Source organism: Vicugna pacos, chromosome 11 (genome assembly GCF_048564905.1).
Source record: "Vicugna pacos chromosome 11, VicPac4, whole genome shotgun sequence".
NCBI classification, from domain to species: domain Eukaryota; kingdom Metazoa; phylum Chordata; class Mammalia; order Artiodactyla; family Camelidae; genus Vicugna; species Vicugna pacos.
The window spans coordinates 11,534,139-11,556,322 of NC_132997.1; positions in this window are offsets into that span (position 1 = coordinate 11,534,139).

Sequence of the window (22,184 nt, forward strand, 5' to 3'; positions counted from 1 at the left end):
GGTTTCTCAGTCTGTTTCCTAGTGCCGGTTTGAAGTGCCTGCCGTTTTCACTGTAAAACCGAGTTGGAGCCTGTACCTCCCCATATATATGTATGGAGTGGAGTTGGCAAAATAAAAGAAACTTTGTGGTCCCTTCAACCTAGGTGCTTACGGCTTTCACACACACTTATCTCTCAGAACTGAGCATGTGGAGAGACGTTAGTTCATCCAGCACAAAGGGAACGGTTTGCAGGAGAAACACTTACTCTGGTTTCTCAGTCTGTTTCCTAGTGCCGGTTTGAAGTGCCTGCCGTTTTCACTGTAAAACCGAGTTGGAGCTTGTACCTCCCCATATATACGTATGGGGTGAAGTTGGCAACTCAAAAGAAACCTTGTGGTCCCTTCAAGGTAGGTGCAGGACGGCTTTCACACACACTTATCTCTCAGAACTGATCATGTGGAGAGACGTTCGTTCATCCAGCACAAAGGGAACGGGTTGCAGGAGAAACAGTTACTCTGGTTTCTCAGTCTGTTTCCTAGTGCCGGTTTGAAGTGCCTGCCGTTTTCACTGTAAAACCGAGTTGGAGCTTGTACCTCCCCATATATATGTGTGGAGTGGAGTTGGCAACTGAAAAGAAACTTTGTGTTCCCTTCAAGCTAGGTGCAGGACGGCTTTCACACACACTTATCTCTCAGAACAGAGCATGTGGAGAGACGTTCGTTCATCCAGCACAAAGGGAACGGGTTGCAGGAGAAACACGTACTCTGGTTTCTCAGTCTGTTTCCTAGTGCCGGTTTGAAGTGCCTGCCGTTTTCACTGTAAAACCGAGTTGGAGCTTGTACCTCCCCATATATATGTATGGAGTGGAGTTGGCAACTGAAAAGAAACTTCGTGTTCCCTTCAAGCTAGGTGAAGGACGGCTTTCACACACACTTATCTCTCAGAACTGAGCATGTGGAGAGACGTTCGTTCATCCAGCACAAAGGGAACGGGTTGCAGGAGAAACACTTACTCTGGTTTCTCAGTCTGTTCCCTAGTGCCGGTTTGAAGTGCTTGCCGTTTTCACTGTAAAACCGAGTTGGAGCTTGTACCTCCCCATATATATATATGGAGTGGAGTTGGCAACTGAAAAGAAACTTTGTGGTCCCTTCAAGCTAGGTGCAGGACGGCTTTCACACACACTTATCTCTCAGAACTGAGCATGTGGAGAGACGTTCGTTCATCCAGCACAAAGGGATCGGGTTGCAGGAGAAACTCTTACTCTGGTTTCTCAGTCTGTTTCCTAGTGCCGGTTTGAAGTGCCTGCCGTTTTCACTGTAAAAACGAGTTGGAGCTTGTACCTCCCCATATATATGTATGGATTGGAGTTGGCAACTGAAGAGAAACTGTGTGTTCCCTTCAAGCTAGGTACAGGACGGCTTTCACACACACTTATCTCTCAGAACTGAGCATGTGGAGAGACGTTCGTTCATACAGCACAAAGGGATCAGGTTGCAGGAGAAACACTTACTCTGGTTTCTCAGTCTGTTTCCTAGTGCCGGTTTGAAGTGCCTGCCGTTTTCACTGTAAAACCGAGTTGGAGCTTGTACCTCCCCATATATACGTATGGAGTGAAGTTGGCAACTCAAAAGAAACTTTGTGGTCCCTTCAAGGTAGGTGCAGGACGGCTTTCACACACACTTATCTCTCAGAACTGAGCATGTGGAGAGACGTTCGTTCATCCAGCACAAAGGGAACGGGTTGCAGGAGAAACACTTACTCTGGTTTCTCCGACTGTTCCCTAGTGCCGGTTTGAAGTGCTGGCCGTTTTCACTGTAAAACCGAGTTGGAGCTTGTACCTCCCCATATATATGTATGGAGTGGAGTTGGCGACTGAAAAGAAACTTTGTGGTCCCTTCAATCTAGGTGCAGGACGGCTTTCACACACACTTATCTCTCAGAACTGAGCATGTGGAGAGATGTTCGTTCATCCAGCACAAAGGGAACGGGTTGCAGGAGAAACACTTACTCTGGTTTCTCAGTCTGTTTCCTAGTGCCGGTTTGAAGTGCCTGCCGTTTTCACTGTAAAAACGAGTTGGAGCTTGTACCTCCCCATATATATGTATGGAGTGGAGTTGGCAAAAGAAAAGAAACTTTGTGTTCCCTTCAAGCTAGGTGCAGGACGGCTTTCACACACACTTATCTCTTTGAACTGAGCATGTGGAGAGACGTTCGTTCATCCAGCACAAAGGGAACGGGTTGCAGGAGAAACACTTACTCTTGTTTCTCAGTCTGTTCCCTTGTGCCGGTTTGAAGTGCCTGCCGTTTTCACTGTAAAACCGAGTTGGAGCTTGTACCTCCCCATATATATGTATGGAGTGGAGTTGGCAACTGAAAAGAAACTTTGTGTTCCCTTCAAGCTAGGTGCAGGACGGCTTTCACACACACTTATCTCTCAGAACTGAGCATGTGGAGAGACGTTCGTTCATCCAGCACAAAGGGAACGGGTTGCAGGAGAAACACTTACTCTGGTTTCTCAGTCTGTTTCCTAGTGCCGGTTTGAAGTGCCTGCCGTTTTCACTGTAAAACCGAGTTGGAGCATGTACCTCCCCAAATATACGTATGGAGTGAAGTTGGCAACTCAAAAGAAACTTCGTGTTCCCTTCAAGCTAGGTGAAGGACGGCTTTCACACACACTTATCTCTCAGAACTGAACATGTGGAGAGACGTTCGTTCATCCAGCACAAAGGGAACGGGTTGCAGGAGAACCACTTACTCTGGTTTCTCAGTCTGTTTCCTTGTGCCGGTTTGAAGTGCCTGCCGTTTTCACTGTAAAACAGATTTGGAGCTTTTACCTCCCCATATATATGTATGGAGTGGAGTTGGCAAAAGAAAAGAAACTTTGTGGTCCCTTCAAGCTAGGTGCAGGACGGCTTTCACACACACTTATCTCTCAGAACTGAGCATGTGGAGAGACGTTCTTTCATCCAGCACAAAGGGAACGGGTTGCAGGAGAAACACTTACTCTGGTTTCTCAGTCTGTTTCCTAGTGCCGGTTTGAAGTGCCTGCCGTTTTCACTGTAAAACCGAGTTGGAGCTTGTACCTCCCCATATATATGTATGGTGTGGAGTTGGCAACTGAAAAGAATCTTTGTGTTCCCTTCAAGCTAGGTGCAGGACGGCTTTCACACACACTTATCTCTCAGAACTGAGCATGTGGATAGACGTTCGTTCATACAGTACAAAGGGAACGGGTTGCAGGAGAAACACTTACTCTGGTTTCTCAGTCTGTTTCCTAGTGTCGGTTTGAAGTGCCTGCCGTTTTCACTGTAAAACCGAGTTGGAGCTTGTACCTCCCCATATATACGTATGGAGTGGAGTTGGCAACAGAAAAGAAACTTTGTGTTCCCTTCAAGTTAGGTGCAGGACGGCTTTCAAACACACTTATCTCTCAGAACTGAGCATGTGGAGAGACGTTCTTTCATCCAGCACAAAGGGAACGGGTTGCAGGAGAAACCCTTACTCTGGTTTCTCAGTCTGTTCCCTAGTGCCGGTTTGAAGTGCCTGCCGTTTTCACTGTAAAACCGAGTTGGAGCTTGTACCTCCCCATATATATGTATGGAGTGGAGTTGGCAACTGAAAAGAAACTTTGTGTTCCCTTCAAGCTAGGTGCAGGACGGCTTTCACACACACTTATCTCTCAGAACTGAGCATGTGGAGAGACGTTCGTTCATCCAGCACAATGGGAACGGGTTGCAGGAGAAACACTTACTCTGGTTTCTCAGTCTGTTTCCTAGTGCCGGTTTGAAGTGCCTGCCGTTTTCACTGTAAAACCGAGTTGGAGCCTGTATCTCCCCATATATATGTATGGATTGGAGTTGGCAAAAGAAAAGAAACTTTGTGTTCCCTTCAAGCTAGGTGCACTACGGCTTTCACACACACTTATCTCTCAGAACTGAGCATGTGGAGAGACGTTCGTTCATCCAGCACAAAGGGAACGGGTTGCAGGAGAAACACTTACTCTGGTTTATCAGTCTGTTTCCTAGTGCCGGTTTGAAGTGCCTGCCGTTTTCACTGTAAAACCGAGTTGGAGCTTGTACCTCCCCATATATATGTATGGAGTGGAGTTGGCAACTGAAAAGAAACTTTGTTTTCCCTTCATGCTAGGTGAAGGACGGCTTTCACACACACTTATCTCTCAGAACTGAGCATGTGGAGAGACGTTCGTTCATCCAGCACAAAGGGAACGGGTTGCAGGAGAAACACTTACTCTGGTTTCTCAGTCTGTTTCCTAGTGCCGGTTTGAAGTGCCTGCCGTTTTCAATGTAAAACCGAGTTGGAGCTTGTACCTCCCCATATATATGTATGGAGTGGAGTTGGCAACTGAAAAGAAATTTCGTGTTCCTTTCAAGCTAGGTGCAGGACGGCTTTCACACACACTTATCTCTCAGAACTGAGCATGTGGAGAGACGTTCGTTCATCCAGCACAAAGGGAACGGGTTGCAGGAGAAACACTTACTCTGGTTTCTCAGTCTGTTCCCTAGTGCCGGTTTGAAGTGCTTGCCGTTTTCACTGTAAAACCGAGTTGGAGCTTGTACCTCCCCATATATATGTATGGAGTGGAGTTGGCAAAAGAAAAGAAACTTTGTGGTCCCTTCAAGCTAGGTGCAGGACGGCTTTCACACACACTTATCTCTCAGAACTGAGCATGTGGAGAGACGTTCTTTCATCCAGCACAAAGGGAACGGGTTGCAGGAGAAACACTTACTCTGGTTTCTCAGTCTGTTCCCTAGTGCCGGTTTGAAGTGCCTGCCGTTTTCACTGTAAAACCGATTTGGAGCTTTTACCTCCCCATATATATGTATGGAGTGGAGTTGGCAACTGAAAAGAAACTTTGTGGTCCCTCCAAGCTAGGTGCAGGACGGCTTTCACACACACTTATCTCTCAGAACTGAGCATGTGGAGAGACGTTCTTTCATCCAGCACAAAGGGAACGGGTTGCAGGAGAAACACTTACTCTGGTTTCTCAGTCTGTTTCCTTGTGCCGGTTTGAAGTGCCTGCCGTTTTCACTGTAAAACCGAGTTGGAGCTTGTACCTCCCCATATATATGTATGGAGTGGAGTTGGCAAAAGAAAAGAAACTTTGTGGTCCCTTCAAGCTAGGTGCAGGACGGCTTTCACACACACTTATCTCTCAGAACTGAGCATGTGGAGAGACGTTCTTTCATCCAGCACAAAGGGAACGGGTTGCAGGAGAACCACTTACTCTGGTTTCTCATTCTGTTTCCTAGTGCCGGTTTGAAGTGCCTGCCGTTTTCACTGTAAAACCGAGTTGGAGCTTGTACCTCCCCATATATATGTATGGTGTGGGGTTGGCAACTGAAAAGAATCTTTGTGTTCCCTTCAAGCTAGGTGCAGGACGGCTTTCACACACACTTATCTCTCAGAACTGAGCATGTGGAGAGACGTTCTTTCATCCAGCACAAAGGGAACGGGTTGCAGGAGAAACACTTACTCTGGTTTCTCAGTCTGTTCCCTAGTGCCGGTTTGAAGTGCCTGCCGTTTTCACTGTAAAACCGATTTGGAGCTTTTACCTCCCCATATATATGTATGGAGTGGAGTTGGCAAAAGAAAAGAAACTTTGTGGTCCCTTCAAGCTAGGTGCAGGACGGCTTTCACACACACTTATCTCTCAGAACTGAGCATGTGGAGAGACGTTCTTTCATCCAGCACAAAGGGAACGGGTTGCAGGAGAAACACTTACTCTGGTTTCTCAGTCTGTTTCCTAGTGCCGGTTTGAAGTGCCTGCCGTTTTCACTGTAAAACCGAGTTGGAGCTTGTACCTCCCCATATATATGTATGGTGTGGAGTTGGCAACTGAAAAGAATCTTTGTGTTCCCTTCAAGCTAGGTGCAGGACGGCTTTCACACACACTTATCTCTCAGAACTGAGCATGTGGATAGACGTTCGTTCAAACAGTACAAAGGGAACGGGTTGCAGGAGAAACACTTACTCTGGTTTCTCAGTCTGTTTCCTAGTGTCGGTTTGAAGTGCCTGCCGTTTTCACTGTAAAACCGAGTTGGAGCTTGTACCTCCCCATATATACGTATGGAGTGGAGTTGGCAACAGAAAAGAAACTTTGTGTTCCCTTCAAGTTAGGTGCAGGACGGCTTTCACACACACTTATCTCTCAGAACTGAGCATGTGGAGAGACGTTCTTTCATCCAGCACAAAGGGAACGGGTTGCAGGAGAAACACTTACTCTGGTTTCTCAGTCTGTTCCCTAGTGCCGGTTTGAAGTGCCTGCCGTTTTCACTGTAAAACCGAGTTGGAGCTTGTACCTCCCCATATATATGTATGGAGTGGAGTTGGCAACTGAAAAGAAACTTTGTGTTCCCTTCAAGCTAGGTGCAGGACGGCTTTCACACACACTTATCTCTCAGAACTGAGCATGTGGAGAGACGTTCGTTCATCCAGCACAAAGGGAACGGGTTGCAGGAGAAACACTTACTCTGGTTTCTCAGTCTGTTTCCTAGTGCCGGTTTGAAGTGCCTGCCGTTTTCACTGTAAAACCGAGTTGGAGCCTGTATCTCCCCATATATATGTATGGATTGGGGTTGGCAAAAGAAAAGAAACTTTGTGTTCCCTTCAAGCTAGGTGCACTACGGCTTTCACACACACTTATCTCTCAGAACTGAGCATGTGGAGAGACGTTCGTTCATCCAGCACAAAGGGAACGGGTTGCAGGAGAAACACTTACTCTGGTTTCTCAGTCTGTTTCCTAGTGCCGGTTTGAAGTGCCTGCCGTTTTCACTGTAAAACCGAGTTGGAGCTTGTACCTCCCCATATATATGTATGGAGTGGAGTTGGCAACTGAAAAGAAACTTTGTTTTCCCTTCATGCTAGGTGAAGGACGGCATTCACACACACTTATCTCTCAGAACTGAGCATGTGGAGAGACGTTCGTTCATCCAGCACAAAGGGAACGGGTTGCAGGAGAAACACTTACTCTGGTTTCTCAGTCTGTTTCCTAGTGCCGGTTTGAAGTGCCTGCCGTTTTCAATGTAAAACCGAGTTGGAGCTTGTACCTCCCCATATATATGTATGGAGTGGAGTTGGCAACTGAAAAGAAATTTCGTGTTCCTTTCAAGCTAGGTGCAGGACGGCTTTCACACACACTTATCTCTCAGAACTGAGCATGTGGAGAGACGTTCGTTCATCCAGCACAAAGGGAACGGGTTGCAGGAGAAACACTTACTCTGGTTTCTCAGTCTGTTCCCTAGTGCCGGTTTGAAGTGCTTGACGTTTTCACTGTAAAACCGAGTTGGAGCTTGTACCTCCCCATATATATGTATGGAGTGGAGTTGGCAAAAGAAAAGAAACTTTGTGGTCCCTTCAAGCTAGGTGCAGGACGGCTTTCACACACACTTATCTCTCAGAACTGAGTATGTGGAGAGACGTTCTTTCATCCAGCAAAAAGGGAACGGGTTGCAGGAGAACCACTTACTCTGGTTTCTCAGTCTGTTCCCTAGTGCCGGTTTGAAGTGCCTGCCGTTTTCACTGTAAAACCGATTTGGAGCTTTTACCTCCCCATATATATGTATGGAGTGGAGTTGGCAAAAGAAAAGAAACTTTGTGGTCCCTTCAAGCTAGGTGCAGGACGGCTTTCACACACACTTATTTCTCAGAACTGAGCATGTGGAGAGACGTTCTTTCATCCAGCACAAAGGGAACGGGTTGCAGGAGAAACACTTACTCTGGTTTCTCAGTCTGTTCCCTAGTGCCGGTTTGAAGTGCCTGCCGTTTTCACTGTAAAACCGATTTGGAGCTTTTACCTCCCCATATATATGTATGGAGTGGAGTTGGCAAAAGAAAAGAAACTTTGTGGTCCCTTCAAGCTAGGTGCAGGACGGCTTTCACACACACTTATCTCTCAGAACTGAGCATGTGGAGAGACGTTCTTTCATCCAGCACAAAGGGAACGGGTTGCAGGAGAAACACTTACTCTGGTTTCTCAGTCTGTTTCCTTGTGCCGGTTTGAAGTGCCTGCCGTTTTCACTGTAAAACCGAGTTGGAGCTTGTACCTCCCCATATATATGTATGGAGTGGAGTTGGCAAAAGAAAAGAAACTTTGTGGTCCCTTCAAGCTAGGTGCAGGACGGCTTTCACACACACTTATCTCTCAGAACTGAACATGTGGAGAGACGTTCTTTCATCCAGCACAAAGGGAACGGGTTGCAGGAGAACCACTTACTCTGGTTTCTCAGTCTGTTTCCTTGTGCCGGTTTGAAGTGCCTGCCGTTTTCACTGTAAAACCGAGTTGGAGCTTGTACCTCCCCATATATATGTATGGAGTGGAGTTGGCAAAAGAAAAGAAACTTTGTGGTCCCTTCAAGCTAGGTGCAGGACGGCTTTCACACACACTTATCTCTCAGAACTGAGCATGTGGAGAGACGTTCTTTCATCCAGCACAAAGGGAACGGGTTGCAGGAGAAACACTTACTCTGGTTTCTCAGTCTGTTCCCTAGTGCCGGTTTGAAGTGCCTGCCGTTTTCACTGTAAAACCGATTTGGAGCTTTTACCTCCCCATATATATGTATGGAGTGGAGTTGGCAAAAGAAAAGAAACTTTGTGGTCCCTTCAAGCTAGGTGCAGGACGGCTTTCACACACACTTATCTCTCAGAACTGAGCATGTGGAGAGACGTTCTTTCATCCAGCACAAAGGGAACGGGTTGCAGGAGAAACACTTACTCTGGTTTCTCAGTCTGTTTCCTAGTGCCGGTTTGAAGTGCCTGCCGTTTTCACTGTAAAACCGAGTTGGAGCTTGTACCTCCCCATATATATGTATGGTGTGGAGTTGGCAACTGAAAAGAATCTTTGTGCTCCCTTCAAGCTAGGTGCAGGACGGCTTTCACACACACTTATCTCTCAGAACTGAGCATGTGGAGAGACGTTCGTTCATACAGTACAAAGGGAACGGGTTGCAGGAGAAACACTTACTCTGGTTTCTCAGTCTGTTTCCTAGTGTCGGTTTGAAGTGCCTGCCGTTTTCACTGTAAAACCGAGTTGGAGCTTGTACCTCCCCATATATACGTATGGAGTGGAGTTGGCAACAGAAAAGAAACTTTGTGTTCCCTACAAGTTAGGTGCAGGACGGCTTTCACACACACTTATCTCTCAGAACTGAGCATGTGGAGAGACGTTCTTTCATCCAGCACAAAGGGAACGGGTTGCAGGAGAAACACTTACTCTGGTTTCTCAGTCTGTTCCCTAGTGCCGGTTTGAAGTGCCTGCCGTTTTCACTGTAAAACCGAGTTGGAGCTTGTACCTACCCATATATATGTATGGAGTGGAGTTGGCAACTGAAAAGAAACTTTGTGTTCCCTTCAAGCTAGGTGCAGGACGGCTTTCACACACACTTATCTCTCAGAACTGAGCATGTGGAGAGACGTTCGTTCATCCAGCACAAAGGGAACGGGTTGCAGGAGAAACACTTACTCTGGTTTCTCAGTCTGTTTCCTAGTGCCGGTTTGAAGTGCCTGCCGTTTTCACTGTAAAACCGAGTTGGAGCCTGTATCTCCCCATATATATGTATGGATTGGAGTTGGCACAAAAAAAGGAACTTTGTGTTCCCTTCAAGCTAGGTGCACTACGGCTTTCACACACACTTATCTCTCAGAACTGAGCATGTGGAGAGACGTTCGTTCATCCAGCACAAAGGGAACGGGTTGCAGGAGAAACACTTACTCTGGTTTCTCAGTCTGTTTCCTAGTGCCGGTTTGAAGTGCCTGCCGTTTTCACTGTAAAACCGAGTTGGAGCTTGTACCTCCCCATATATATGTATGGAGTGGAGTTGGCAACTGAAAAGAAACTTTGTTTTCCCTTCATGCTAGGTGAAGGACGGCTTTCACACACACTTATCTCTCAGAACTGAGCATGTGGAGAGACGTTCGTTCATCCAGCACAAAGGGAACGGGTTGCAGGAGAAACACTTACTCTGGTTTCTCAGTCTGTTTCCTAGTGCCGGTTTGAAGTGCCTGCCGTTTTCAATGTAAAACCGAGTTGGAGCTTGTACCTCCCCATATATATGTATGGAGTGGAGTTGGCAACTGAAAAGAAATTTCGTGTTCCTTTCAAGCTAGGTGCAGGACGGCTTTCACACACACTTATCTCTCAGAACTGAGCATGTGGAGAGACGTTCGTTCATCCAGCACAAAGGGAACGGGTTGCAGGGGAAACACTTACTCTGGTTTCTCAGTCTGTTCCCTAGTGCCGGTTTGAAGTGCTTGCCGTTTTCACTGTAAAACCGAGTTGGAGCTTGTACCTCCCCATATATATGTATGGAGTGGAGTTGGCGACTGAAAAGAAACTTTGTGGTCCCTTCAATCTAGGTGCAGGACGGCTTTCACACACACTTATCTCTCAGAACTGAGCATGTGGAGAGATGTTCGTTCATCCAGCACAAAGGGAACGGGTTGCAGGAGAAACACTTACTCTGGTTTCTCAGTCTGTTTCCTAGTGCCGGTTTGAAGTGCCTGCCGTTTTCACTGTAAAAACGAGTTGGAGCTTGTACCTCCCCATATATATGTATGGAGTGGAGTTGGCAAAAGAAAAGAAACTTTGTGTTCCCTTCAAGCTAGGTGCAGGACGGCTTTCACACACACTTATCTCTCTGAACTGAGCATGTGGAGAGACGTTCGTTCATCCAGCACAAAGGGAACGGGTTGCAGGAGAAACACTTACTCCGGTTTCTCAGTCTGTTCCCTTGTGCCGGTTTGAAGTGCCTGCCGTTTTCACTGTAAAACCGAGTTGGAGCTTGTACCTCCCCATATATATGTATGGATTGGAGTTGGCAACTGAAAAGAAACTTTGTGGTCCCTTCAAGCTAGGTGCAGGACGGCTTTCACACACACTTATCTCTCAGAACTGAGCATGTGGAGAGACGGTTCGTTCATCCAGCACAAAGGGAACGGGTTGCAGGAGAAACACTTACTCTGGTTTCTCAGTCTGTTCCCTAGTGCCGGTTTGAAGTGCCTGCCGTTTTCACTGTAAAACCGAGTTGGAGCTTGTACCTCCCCATATATATGTATGGAGTGGAGTTGGCAAATGAAAAGAAACTTTGTGTTCCCTTCAAGCTAGGTGCAGGACGGCTTTCACACACACTTATCTCTCAGAACTGAGCATGTGGAGAGACGTTCGTTCATCCAGCACAAAGGGAACGGGTTGCAGGAGAAACACTTACTCTGGTTTCTCAGTCTGTTTCCTAGTGCCGGTTTGAAGTGCCTGCCGTTTTCACTGTAAAACCGAGTTGGAGCTTGTACCTCCCCATATATATGTATGGAGTGGAGTTGGCATCTGAAAAAAAATTTCGTGTTCCCTTCAAGCTTGGTGAAGGACGGCTTTCACACACACTTATCTCTCAGAACTGAGCATGTGGAGAGACGTTCGTTCATTCAGCACAAAGGGAACGGGTTGCAGGAGAAACACTTACTCTGGTTTCTCAGTCTGTTCCCTAGTGCCGGTTTGAAGTGCCTGCCGTTTTCACTGTAAAACCGAGTTGGAGCTTGTACCTCCCCATATATATGTATGGAGTGGAGTTGGCAACTGAAAAGAAACTTTGTGTTCCCTTCAAGCTAGGTGCAGGACGGCTTTCACACACACTTATCTCTCAGAACTGAGCATGTGGAGAGACGTTCGTTCATCCAGCACAAAGGGAACGGGTTGCAGGAGAAACACTTACTCTGGTTTCTCAGTCTGTTTCCTAGTGCCGGTTTGAAGTGCCTGCCGTTTTCACTGTAAAACCGAGTTGGAGCCTGTATCTCCCCATATATCTGTATGGATTGGAGTTGGCAAAAGAAAAGAAACTTTGTGTTCCCTTCAAGCTAGGTGCACTACGGCTTTCACACACACTTATCTCTCAGAACTGAGCATGTGGAGAGACGTTCGTTCATCCAGCACAAAGGGAACGGGTTGCAGGAGAAACACTTACTCTGGTTTCTCAGTCTGTTTCCTAGTGCCGGTTTGAAGTGCCTGCCGTTTTCACTGTAAAACCGAGTTGGAGCTTGTACCTCCCCATATATATGTATGGAGTGGAGTTGGCATCTGAAAAGAAATTTCGTGTTCCCTTCAAGCTTGGTGAAGGACGGCTTTCACACACACTTATCTCTCAGAACTGAGCATGTGGAGAGACGTTCGTTCATCCAGCACAAAGGGAACGGGTTGCAGGAGAAACACTTACTCTGGTTTCTCAGTCTGTTTCCTAGTGCCGGTTTGAAGTGCCTGCCGTTTTCACTGTAAAACCGAGTTGGAGCCTGTATCTCCCCATATATCTGTATGGATTGGAGTTGGCAAAAGAAAAGAAACTTTGTGTTCCCTTCAAGCTAGGTGCACTACGGCTTTCACACACACTTATCTCTCAGAACTGAGCATGTGGAGAGACGTTCGTTCATCCAGCACAAAGGGAACGGGTTGCAGGAGAAACACTTACTCTGGTTTCTCAGTGTGTTTCCTAGTGCCGGTTTGAAGTGCCTGCCGTTTTCACTGTAAAACCGAGTTGGAGCTTGTACCTCCCCATATATATGTATGGAGTGGAGTTGGCAACTGAAAAGAAACTTTGTTTTCCCTTCATGCTAGGTGAATGACGGCTTTCACACACACTTATCTCTCAGAACTGAGCATGTGGAGAGACGTTCTTTCATCCAGCACAAAGGGAACGGGTTGCAGGAGAAACACTTACTCTGGTTTCTCAGTCTGTTTCCTAGTGCCGGTTTGAAGTGCCTGCCGTTTTCAATGTAAAACCGAGTTGGAGCTTGTACCTCCCCATATATATGTATGGAGTGGAGTTGGCAACTGAACAGAAATTTCGTGTTCCTTTCAAGCTAGGTGCAGGACGGCTTTCACACACACTTATCTCTCAGAACTGAGCATGTGGAGAGACGTTCGTTCATCCAGCACAAAGGGAACGGGTTGCAGGAGAAACACTTACTCTGGTTTCTCAGTCTGTTCCCTAGTGCCGGTTTGAAGTGCTTGCCGTTTTCACTGTAAAACCGAGTTGGAGCTTGTACCTCCCCATATATATGTATGGAGTGGAGTTGGCGACTGAAAAGAAACTTTGTGGTCCCTTCAATCTAGGTGCAGGACGGCTTTCACACACACTTATCTCTCAGAACTGAGCATGTGGAGAGATGTTCGTTCATCCAGCACAAAGGGAACGGGTTGCAGGAGAAACACTTACTCTGGTTTCTCAGTCTGTTTCCTAGTGCCGGTTTGAAGTGCCTGCCGTTTTCACTGTAAAACCGAGTTGGAGCTTGTACCTCCCCATATATATGTATGGAGTGGAGTTGGCAACTGAAAAGAAACTTTGTGTTCCCTTCAAGCTAGGTGCAGGACGGCTTTCACACACACTTATCTCTCACAACTGAGCATGTGGAGAGACGGTTCGTTCATCCAGCACAAAGGGAACGGGTTGCAGGAGAAACACTTACTCTGGTTTCTCAGTCTGTTCCCTAGTGCCGGTTTGAAGTGCCTGCCGTTTTCACTGTAAAACCGAGTTGGAGCTTGTACCTCCCCATATATATGTATGGAGTGGAGTTGGCAACTGAAAAGAAACTTTGTGTTCCCTTCAAGCTAGGTGCAGGACGGCTTTCACACACACTTATCTCTCAGAACTGAGCATGTGGAGAGACGTTCGTTCATCCAGCACAAAGGGAACGGGTTGCAGGAGAAACACTTACTCTGGTTTCTCAGTCTGTTTCCTAGTGCCGGTTTGAAGTGCCTGCCGTTTTCACTGTAAAACCGAGTTGGAGCTTGTACCTCCCCATATATATGTATGGAGTGGAGTTGGCATCTGAAAAGAAATTTCGTGTTCCCTTCAAGCTTGGTGAAGGACGGCTTTCACACACAATTATCTCTCAGAACTGAGCATGTGGAGAGACGTTCGTTCATCCAGCACAAAGGGTACGGGTTGCAGGAGAAACACTTACTCTGGTTTCTCAGTCTGTTTCTTAGTGCCGGTTTGAAGTGCCTGCCGTTTTCACTGTAAAACCGAGTTTGAGCTTGTACCTCCCCATATATATGTATGGAGTGGAGTTGGCAACTGAAAAGAAACTTTGTGTTCCCTTCAAGCTAGGTGCAGGACGGCTTTCACACACACTTATCTCTCAGAACTGAGCATGTGGAGAGACGTTCGTTAATCCAGCACAAAGGGAACGGGTTGCAGGAGAAACACTTACTCTGGTTTCTCAGTCTGTTTCCTAGTGCCGGTTTGAAGTGCCTGCCGTTTTCACTGTAAAACCGAGTTGGAGCTTGTACCTCCCCATATATATGTATGGAGTGGAGTTGGCAACTGAAAAGAAACTTTGTTTTCCCTTCATGCTATGTGAAGGACGGCTTTCACACACACTTATCTCTCAGAACTGAGCATGTGGAGAGACGTTCGTTCATCCAGCACAAAGGGAACGGGTTGCAGGAGAAACACTTACTCTGGTTTCTCAGTCTGTTTCCTAGTGCCGGTTTGAAGTGCCTGCCGTTTTCAATGTAAAACCGAGTTGGAGCTTGTACCTCCCCAAATATACGTATGGAGTGAAGTTGGCAACTCAAAAGAAACTTCGTGTTCCCTTCAAGCTATGTGAAGGACGGCTTTCACACACACTTATCTCTCAGAACTGAACATGTGGAGAGACGTTCGTTCATCCAGCACAAAGGGAACGGGTTGCAGGAGAAACACTTACTCTGGTTTCTCAGTCTGTTTCCTAGTGCCGGTTTGAAGTGCCTGCCGTTTTCACTGTAAAACCGAGTTGGAGCTTGTACCTCCCCATATATATGTATGGAGTGGAGTTGGCAACTGAAAAGAAACTTTGTGTTCCCTTCAAGCTAGGTGCAGGACGGCTTTCACACACAGTTATCTCTCAGAACTGAGCATGTGGAGAGACGTTCGTTCATCCAGCACAAAGGGAACGGGTTGCAGGAGAAACACTTACTCTGGTTTCTCAGTCTGTTTCCTAGTGCCGGTTTGAAGTGCCTGCCGTTTTCACTGTAAAACCGAGTTGGAGCTTGTACCTCCCCATATATATGTATGGAGTGGAGTTGGCAACTGAAAAGAAACTTTGTTTTCCCTTCATGCTATGTGAAGGACGGCTTTCACACACACTTATCTCTCAGAACTGAGCATGTGGAGAGACGTTCGTTCATCCAGCACAAAGGGAACGGGTTGCAGGAGAAACACATACTCTGGTTTCTCAGTCTGTTTCCTAGTGCCGGTTTGAAGTGCCTGCCGTTTTCAATGTAAAACCGAGTTGGAGCTTGTACCTCCCCATATATATGTATGGAGTGGAGTTGGCAACTGAAAAGAAATTTCGTGTTCCTTTCAAGCTAGGTGCAGGACGGCTTTCACACACACTTATCTCTCAGAACTGAGCATGTGGAGAGACGTTCGTTCATCCAGCACAATGGGAACGGGTTGCAGGAGAAACACTTACTCTGGTTTCTCAGTCTGTTCCCTAGTGCCGGTTTGAAGTGCTTGCCGTTTTCACTGTAAAACCGAGTTGGAGCTTGTACCTCCCCATATATATGTATGGAGTGGAGTTGGCAACTGAAAAGAAACTTTGTGGTCCCTTCAATCTAGGTGCAGGACGGCTTTCACACACACTTATCTCTCAGAACTGAGCATGTGGAGAGATGTTCGTTCATCCAGCACAAAGGGAACGGGTTGCAGGAGAAACACTTACTCTGGTTTCTCAGTCTGTTTCCTAGTGCCGGTTTGAAGTGCCTGCCGTTTTCACTGTAAAAACGAGTTGGAGCTTGTACCTCCCCATATATATGTATGGAGTGGAGTTGGCAACTGAAAAGAAACTTTGTGTTCCCTTCAAGCTAGGTGCAGGACGGCTTTCACACACACTTATCTCTCAGAACTGAGCATGTGGAGAGACGTTCGTTCATCCAGCACAAAGGGAACGGGTTGCAGGAGAAACACTTACTCTGGTTTCTCAGTCTGTTTCCTAGTGCCGGTTTGAAGTGCCTGCCGTTTTCACTGTAAAACCGAGTTGGAGCTTGTACCTCCCCATATATATGTATGGAGTGGAGTTGGCATCTGAAAAGAAATTTCGTGTTCCCTTCAAGCTTGGTGAAGGACGGCTTTCACACACACTTATCTCTCAGAACTGAGCATGTGGAGAGACGTTCGTTCATCCAGCACAAAGGGTACGGGTTGCAGGAGAAACACTTACTCTGGTTTCTCAGTCTGTTTTTTAGTGCCGGTTTGAAGTGCCTGCCGTTTTCACTGTAAAACCGAGTTGGAGCTCGTACCTCCCCATATATATGTATGGAGTGGAGTTGGCAACTCAAAAGAAACTTCGTGTTCCCTTCAAGCTATGTGAAGGACGGCTTTCACACACACTTATCTCTCAGAACTGAGCATGTGGAGAGACGTTCGTTCATCCAGCACAAAGGGAACGGGTTGCAGTTGAAACACTTACTCTGGTTTCTCAGTCTGTTTCCTAGTGCCGGTTTGAAGTGCCTGCCGTTTTCACTGTAAAACCGAGTTGGAGCTTGTACCTCCCCATATATATGTATGGAGTGGAGTTGGCAACTGAAAAGAAACTTTGTTTTCCCTTCATGCTATGTGAAAGACGGCTTTCACACACACTTATCTCTCAGAACTGAGCATGTGGAGAGACGTTCGTTCATCCAGCACAAAGGGAACGGGTTGCAGGAGAAACACTTACTCTGGTTTCTCAGTCTGTTTCCTAGTGCCGGTTTGAAGTGCCTGCCGTTTTCACTGTAAAACCGAGTTGGGGCTTGTACCTCCCCATATATATGTATGGAGTGGAGTTGGCAACTGAAAAGAAATTTCGTGTTCCTTTCAAGCTAGGTGCAGGACGGCTTTCACACACACTTATCTCTCAGAACTGAGCATGTGGAGAGACGTTCGTTCATCCAGCACAATGGGAACGGGTTGCAGGAGAAACACTTACTCTGGTTTCTCAGTCTGTTCCCTAGTGCCGGTTTGAAGTGCTTGCCGTTTTCACTGTAAAACCGAGTTGGAGCTTGTACCTCCCCATATATATGTATGGAGTGGAGTTGGCAACTGAAAAGAAACTTTGTGGTCCCTTCAATCTAGGTGCAGGACGGCTTTCACACACACTTATCTCTCAGAACTGAGCATGTGGAGAGATGTTCGTTCATCCAGCACAAAGGGAACGGGTTGCAGGAGAAACACTTACTCTGGTTTCTCAGTCTGTTTCCTAGTGCCGGTTTGAAGTGCCTGCCGTTTTCACTGTAAAAACGAGTTGGAGCTTGTACCTCCCCATATATATGTATGGAGTGGAGTTGGCAACTGAAAAGAAACTTTGTGTTCCCTTCAAGCTAGGTGCAGGACGGCTTTCACACACACTTATCTCTCTGAACTGAGCATGTGGAGAGACGTTCGTTCATCCAGCACAAAGGGAACGGGTTGCAGGAGAAACACTTACTCTGGTTTCTCAGTCTGTTTCCTAGTGCCGGTTTGAAGTGCCTGCCGTTTTCACTGTAAAACCGAGTTGGAGCTTGTACCTCCCCATATATACGTATGGAGTGAAGTTGGCAACTCAAAAGAAACTTCGTGTTCCCTTCAAGCTAGGTGAAGGAAGGCTTTCACACACACTTATCTCTCAGAACTGAACATGTGGAGAGACGTTCGTTCATCCAGCACAAAGGGAACGGGTTGCAGGAGAACCACTTTCTCTGGTTTATCATTATGTTTCCTAGTGCCGGTTTGAAGTGCCTGCCGTTTTCACTGTAAAACCGAGTTGGAGCTTGTACCTCCCCATATATATGTATGGAGTGGAGTTGGCAACTGAAAAGAAACTTTGTGTTCCCTTCAAGCTAGGTGCAGGACGGCTTTCACACACACTTATCTCTCAGAACTGAGCATGTGGAGAGACGTTCGTTCATCCAGCACAAAGGGAACGGGTTGCAGGAGAAACACTTACTCTGGTTTCTCAGTCTGTTTCCTAGTGCCGGTTTGAAGTGCCTGCCGTTTTCACTGTAAAACCGAGTTGGAGCTTGTACCTCCCCATATATATGTATGGAGTGGAGTTGGCAACTGAAAAGAAACTTTGTGTTCCCTTCAAGCTAGGTGCAGGACGGCTTTCACACACACTTATCTCTCAGAACTGAGCATGTGGAGAGACGTTCGTTCATCCAGCACAAAGGGAACGGGTTGCAGGAGAAACACTTACTCTGGTTTCTCAGTCTGTTTCCTAGTGCCGGTTTGAAGTGCCTGCCGTTTTCACTGTAAAACCGAGTTGGAGCTTGTACCTCCCCATATATATGTATGGAGTGGAGTTGGCAACTGAAAAGAAACTTTGTGTTCCCTTCAAGCTAGGTGCAGGACGGCTTTCACACACACTTATCTCTCAGAACTGAGCATGTGGAGAGACGTTCGTTCATCCAGCACAAAGGGAACGGGTTGCAGGAGAAACACTTACTCTGGTTTCTCAGTCTGTTTCCTAGTGCCGGTTTGAAGTGCCTGCCGTTTTCACTGTAAAACCGAGTTGGAGCTTGTACCTCCCCATATATATGTATGGAGTGGAGTTGGCAACTGAAAAGAAACTTTGTTTTCCCTTCATGCTAGGTGAAGGACGGCTTTCACACTCACTTATCTCTCAGAACTGAGCATGTGGAGAGACGTTCGTTCATCCAGCACAAAGGGAACGGGTTGCAGGAGAAACACTTACTCTGGTTTCTCAGTCTGTTTCCTAGTACCGGTTTGAAGTGCCTGCCGTTTTCACTGTAAACCCGAGTTGGAGCTTGTACTTCCCCATATATATGTATGGAGTGGAGTTGGCATCTGAAAAGAAATTTCGTGTTCCCTTCAAGCTTGGTGAAGTACGGCTTTCACACACACTTATCTCTCAGAACTGAGCATGTGGAGAGACGTTCGTTCATCCAGCACAAAGGGAACGGGTTGCAGGAGAAACACTTACTCTGGTTTCTCAGTCTGTTTCCTAGTGCCGGTTTGAAGTGCCTGCCGTTTTCACTGTAAAACCGAGTTGGAGCTTGTACCTCCCCATATATATGTATGGAGTGGAGTTGGCAACTGAAAAGAAACTTTGTGTTCCCTTCAAGCTAGGTGCAGGACGGCTTTCACACACACTTATCTCTCAGAACTGAGCATGTGGAGAGACGTTCGTTCATCCAGCACAAAGGGAACGGGTTGCAGGAGAAACACTTACTCTGGTTTCTCAGTCTGTTCCCTAGTGCCGGTTTGAATTGCTTGCCGTTTTCACTGTAAAACCGAGTTGGAGCTTGTACCTCCCCATATATATGTATGGAGTGGAGTTGGCAACTGAAAAGAAACTTTGTGTTCCCTTCAAGCTAGGTGCAGGACGGCTTTCACACACACTTATCTCTCAGAACTGAGCATGTGGAGAGACGTTCGTTCATCCAGCACAAAGGGAACGGGTTGCAGGAGAAACACTTACTCTGGTTTCTCAGTCTGTTTCCTAGTGCCGGTTTGAAGTGCCTGCCGTTTTCACTGTAAAACCGAGTTGGAGCTTGTACCTCCCCATATATATGTATGGAGTGGAGTTGGCAACTGAAAAGAAACTTTGTGTTCCCTTCAAGCTAGGTGCAGGACGGCTTTCACACACACTTATCTCTCAGAACTGAGCATGTGGAGAGACGTTCGTTCATCCAGCACAAAGGGAACGGGTTGCAGGAGAAACACTTACTCTGGTTTCTCAGTCTGTTTCCTAGTGCCGGTTTGAAGTGCCTGCCGTTTTCACTGTAAAACCGAGTTGGAGCTTGTACCTCCCCATATATATGTATGGAGTGGAGTTGGCAACTGAAAAGAAACTTTGTGTTCCCTTCAAGCTAGGTGCAGGACGGCTTTCACACACACTTATCTCTCAGAACTGAGCATGTGGAGAGACGTTCGTTCATCCAGCACAAAGGGAACGGGTTGCAGGAGAAACACTTACTCTGGTTTCTCAGTCTGTTTCCTAGTGCCGGTTTGAAGTGCCTGCCGTTTTCACTGTAAAACCGAGTTGGAGCTTGTACCTCCCCATATATATGTATGGAGTGGAGTTGGCAACTGAAAAGAAACTTTGTTTTCCCTTCATGCTAGGTGAAGGACGGCTTTCACACACACTTATCTCTCATAACTGAGCATGTGGAGAGACGTTCGTTCATCCAGCACAAAGGGAACGGGTTGCAGGAGAAACACTTACTCTGGTTTCTCAGTCTGTTTCCTAGTACCGGTTTGAAGTGCCTGCCGTTTTCACTGTAAACCCGAGTTGGAGCTTGTACTTCCCCATATATATGTATGGAGTGGAGTTGGCATCTGAAAAGAAATTTCGTGTTCCCTTCAAGCTTGGTGAAGGACGGCTTTCACACACACTTATCTCTCAGAACTGAGCATGTGGAGAGACGTTCGTTCATCCAGCACAAAGGGAACGGGTTGCAGGAGAAACACTTACTCTGGTTTCTCAGTCTGTTTCCTAGTGCCGGTTTGAAGTGCCTGCCGTTTTCACTGTAAAACCGAGTTGGAGCTTGTACCTCCCCATATATATGTATGGAGTGGAGTTGGCAACTGAAAAGAAACTTTGTGTTCCCTTCAAGCTAGGTGCAGGACGGCTTTCACACACACTTATCTCTCAGAACTGAGCATGTGGAGAGACGTTCGTTCATCCAGCACAAAGGGAACGGGTTGCAGGAAAAACACTTACTCTGGTTTCTCAGTCTGTTCCCTAGTGCCGGTTTGAATTGCTTGCCGTTTTCACTGTAAAACCGAGTTGGAGCTTGTACCTCCCCATATATATGTATGGAGTGGATTTGGCGACTGAAAAGAAACTTTGTGGTCCCTTCAATCTAGGTGCAGGACGGCTTTCACACACACTTATCTCTCAGAACTGAGCATGTGGAGAGATGTTCGTTCATCCAGCACAAAGGGAACGGGTTGCAGGAGAAACACTTACTCTGGTTTCTCAGTCTGTTTCCTAGAGCCGGTTTGAAGTGCCTGCCGTTTTCACTGTAAAAACGAGTTGGAGCTTGTACCTCCCCATATATATGTATGGAGTGGAGTTGGCAAAAGAAAAGAAACTTTGTGGTCCCTTCAATCTAGGTGCAGGACGGCTTTCACACACACGTATCTCTCAGAACTGAGCATGTGGAGAGATGTTCGTTCATCCAGCACAAAGGGAACGGGTTGCAGGAGAAACACTTACTCTGGTTTCTCAGTCTGTTTCCTATTGCCGGTTTGAAGTGCCTGCCGTTTTCACTGTAAAAACGAGTTGGAGCTTGTACCTCCCCATATATATATATGGAGTGGAGTTGGCAACTGAAAAGATACTTTGTGTTCCCTTCAAGCTAGGTGCAGGACGGCTTTCACACACACTTATCTCTCAGAATTGAGCATGTGGAGAGACGTTCGTTCATCCAGCACAAAGGGAACGGGTTGCAGGAGAAACACTTACTCTGGTTTCTCAGTCTGTTTCCTAGTGCCGGTTTGAAGTGCCTGCCGTTTTCACTGTAAAACCGAGTTGGAGCTTGTACCTCCCCATATATATGTATGGAGTGGAGTTGGCAACTGAAAAGAAATTTCGTGTTCCTTTCAAGCTAGGTGCAGGACGGCTTTCACACACACTTATCTCTCAGAACTGAGCATGTGGAGAGACGTTCGTTCATCCAGCACAAAGGGAACGGGTTGCAGGAGAAACACTTACTCTGGTTTCTCAGTCTGTTTCCTAGTGCCGGTTTGAAGTGCCTGCCGTTTTCACTGTAAAACCGAGTTGGAGCTTGTACCTCCCCATATATATGTATGGAGTGGAGTTGGCAACTGAAAAGAAACTTTGTGTTCCCTTCAAGCTAGGTGCAGGACGGCTTTCACACACACTTATATCTCAGAACTGAGCATGTGGAGAGACGTTCGTTCATCCAGCACAAAGGGAACGGGTTGCAGGAGAAACACTTACTCTGGTTTCTCAGTCTGTTTCCTAGTGCCGGTTTGAAGTGCCTGCCGTTTTCACTGTAAAAACGAGTTGGAGCTTGTACCTCCCCATATATATGTATGGAGTGGAGTTGGCAACTGGAAAGAAACTTTGTTTTCCCTTCATGCTAGGTGAAGGACGGCTTTCACACACACTTATCTCTCAGAACTGAGCATGTGGAGAGACGTTCGTTCATCCAGCACAAAGGGAACGGGTTGCAGGAGAAACACTTACTCTGGTTTCTCAGTCTGTTCCCTAG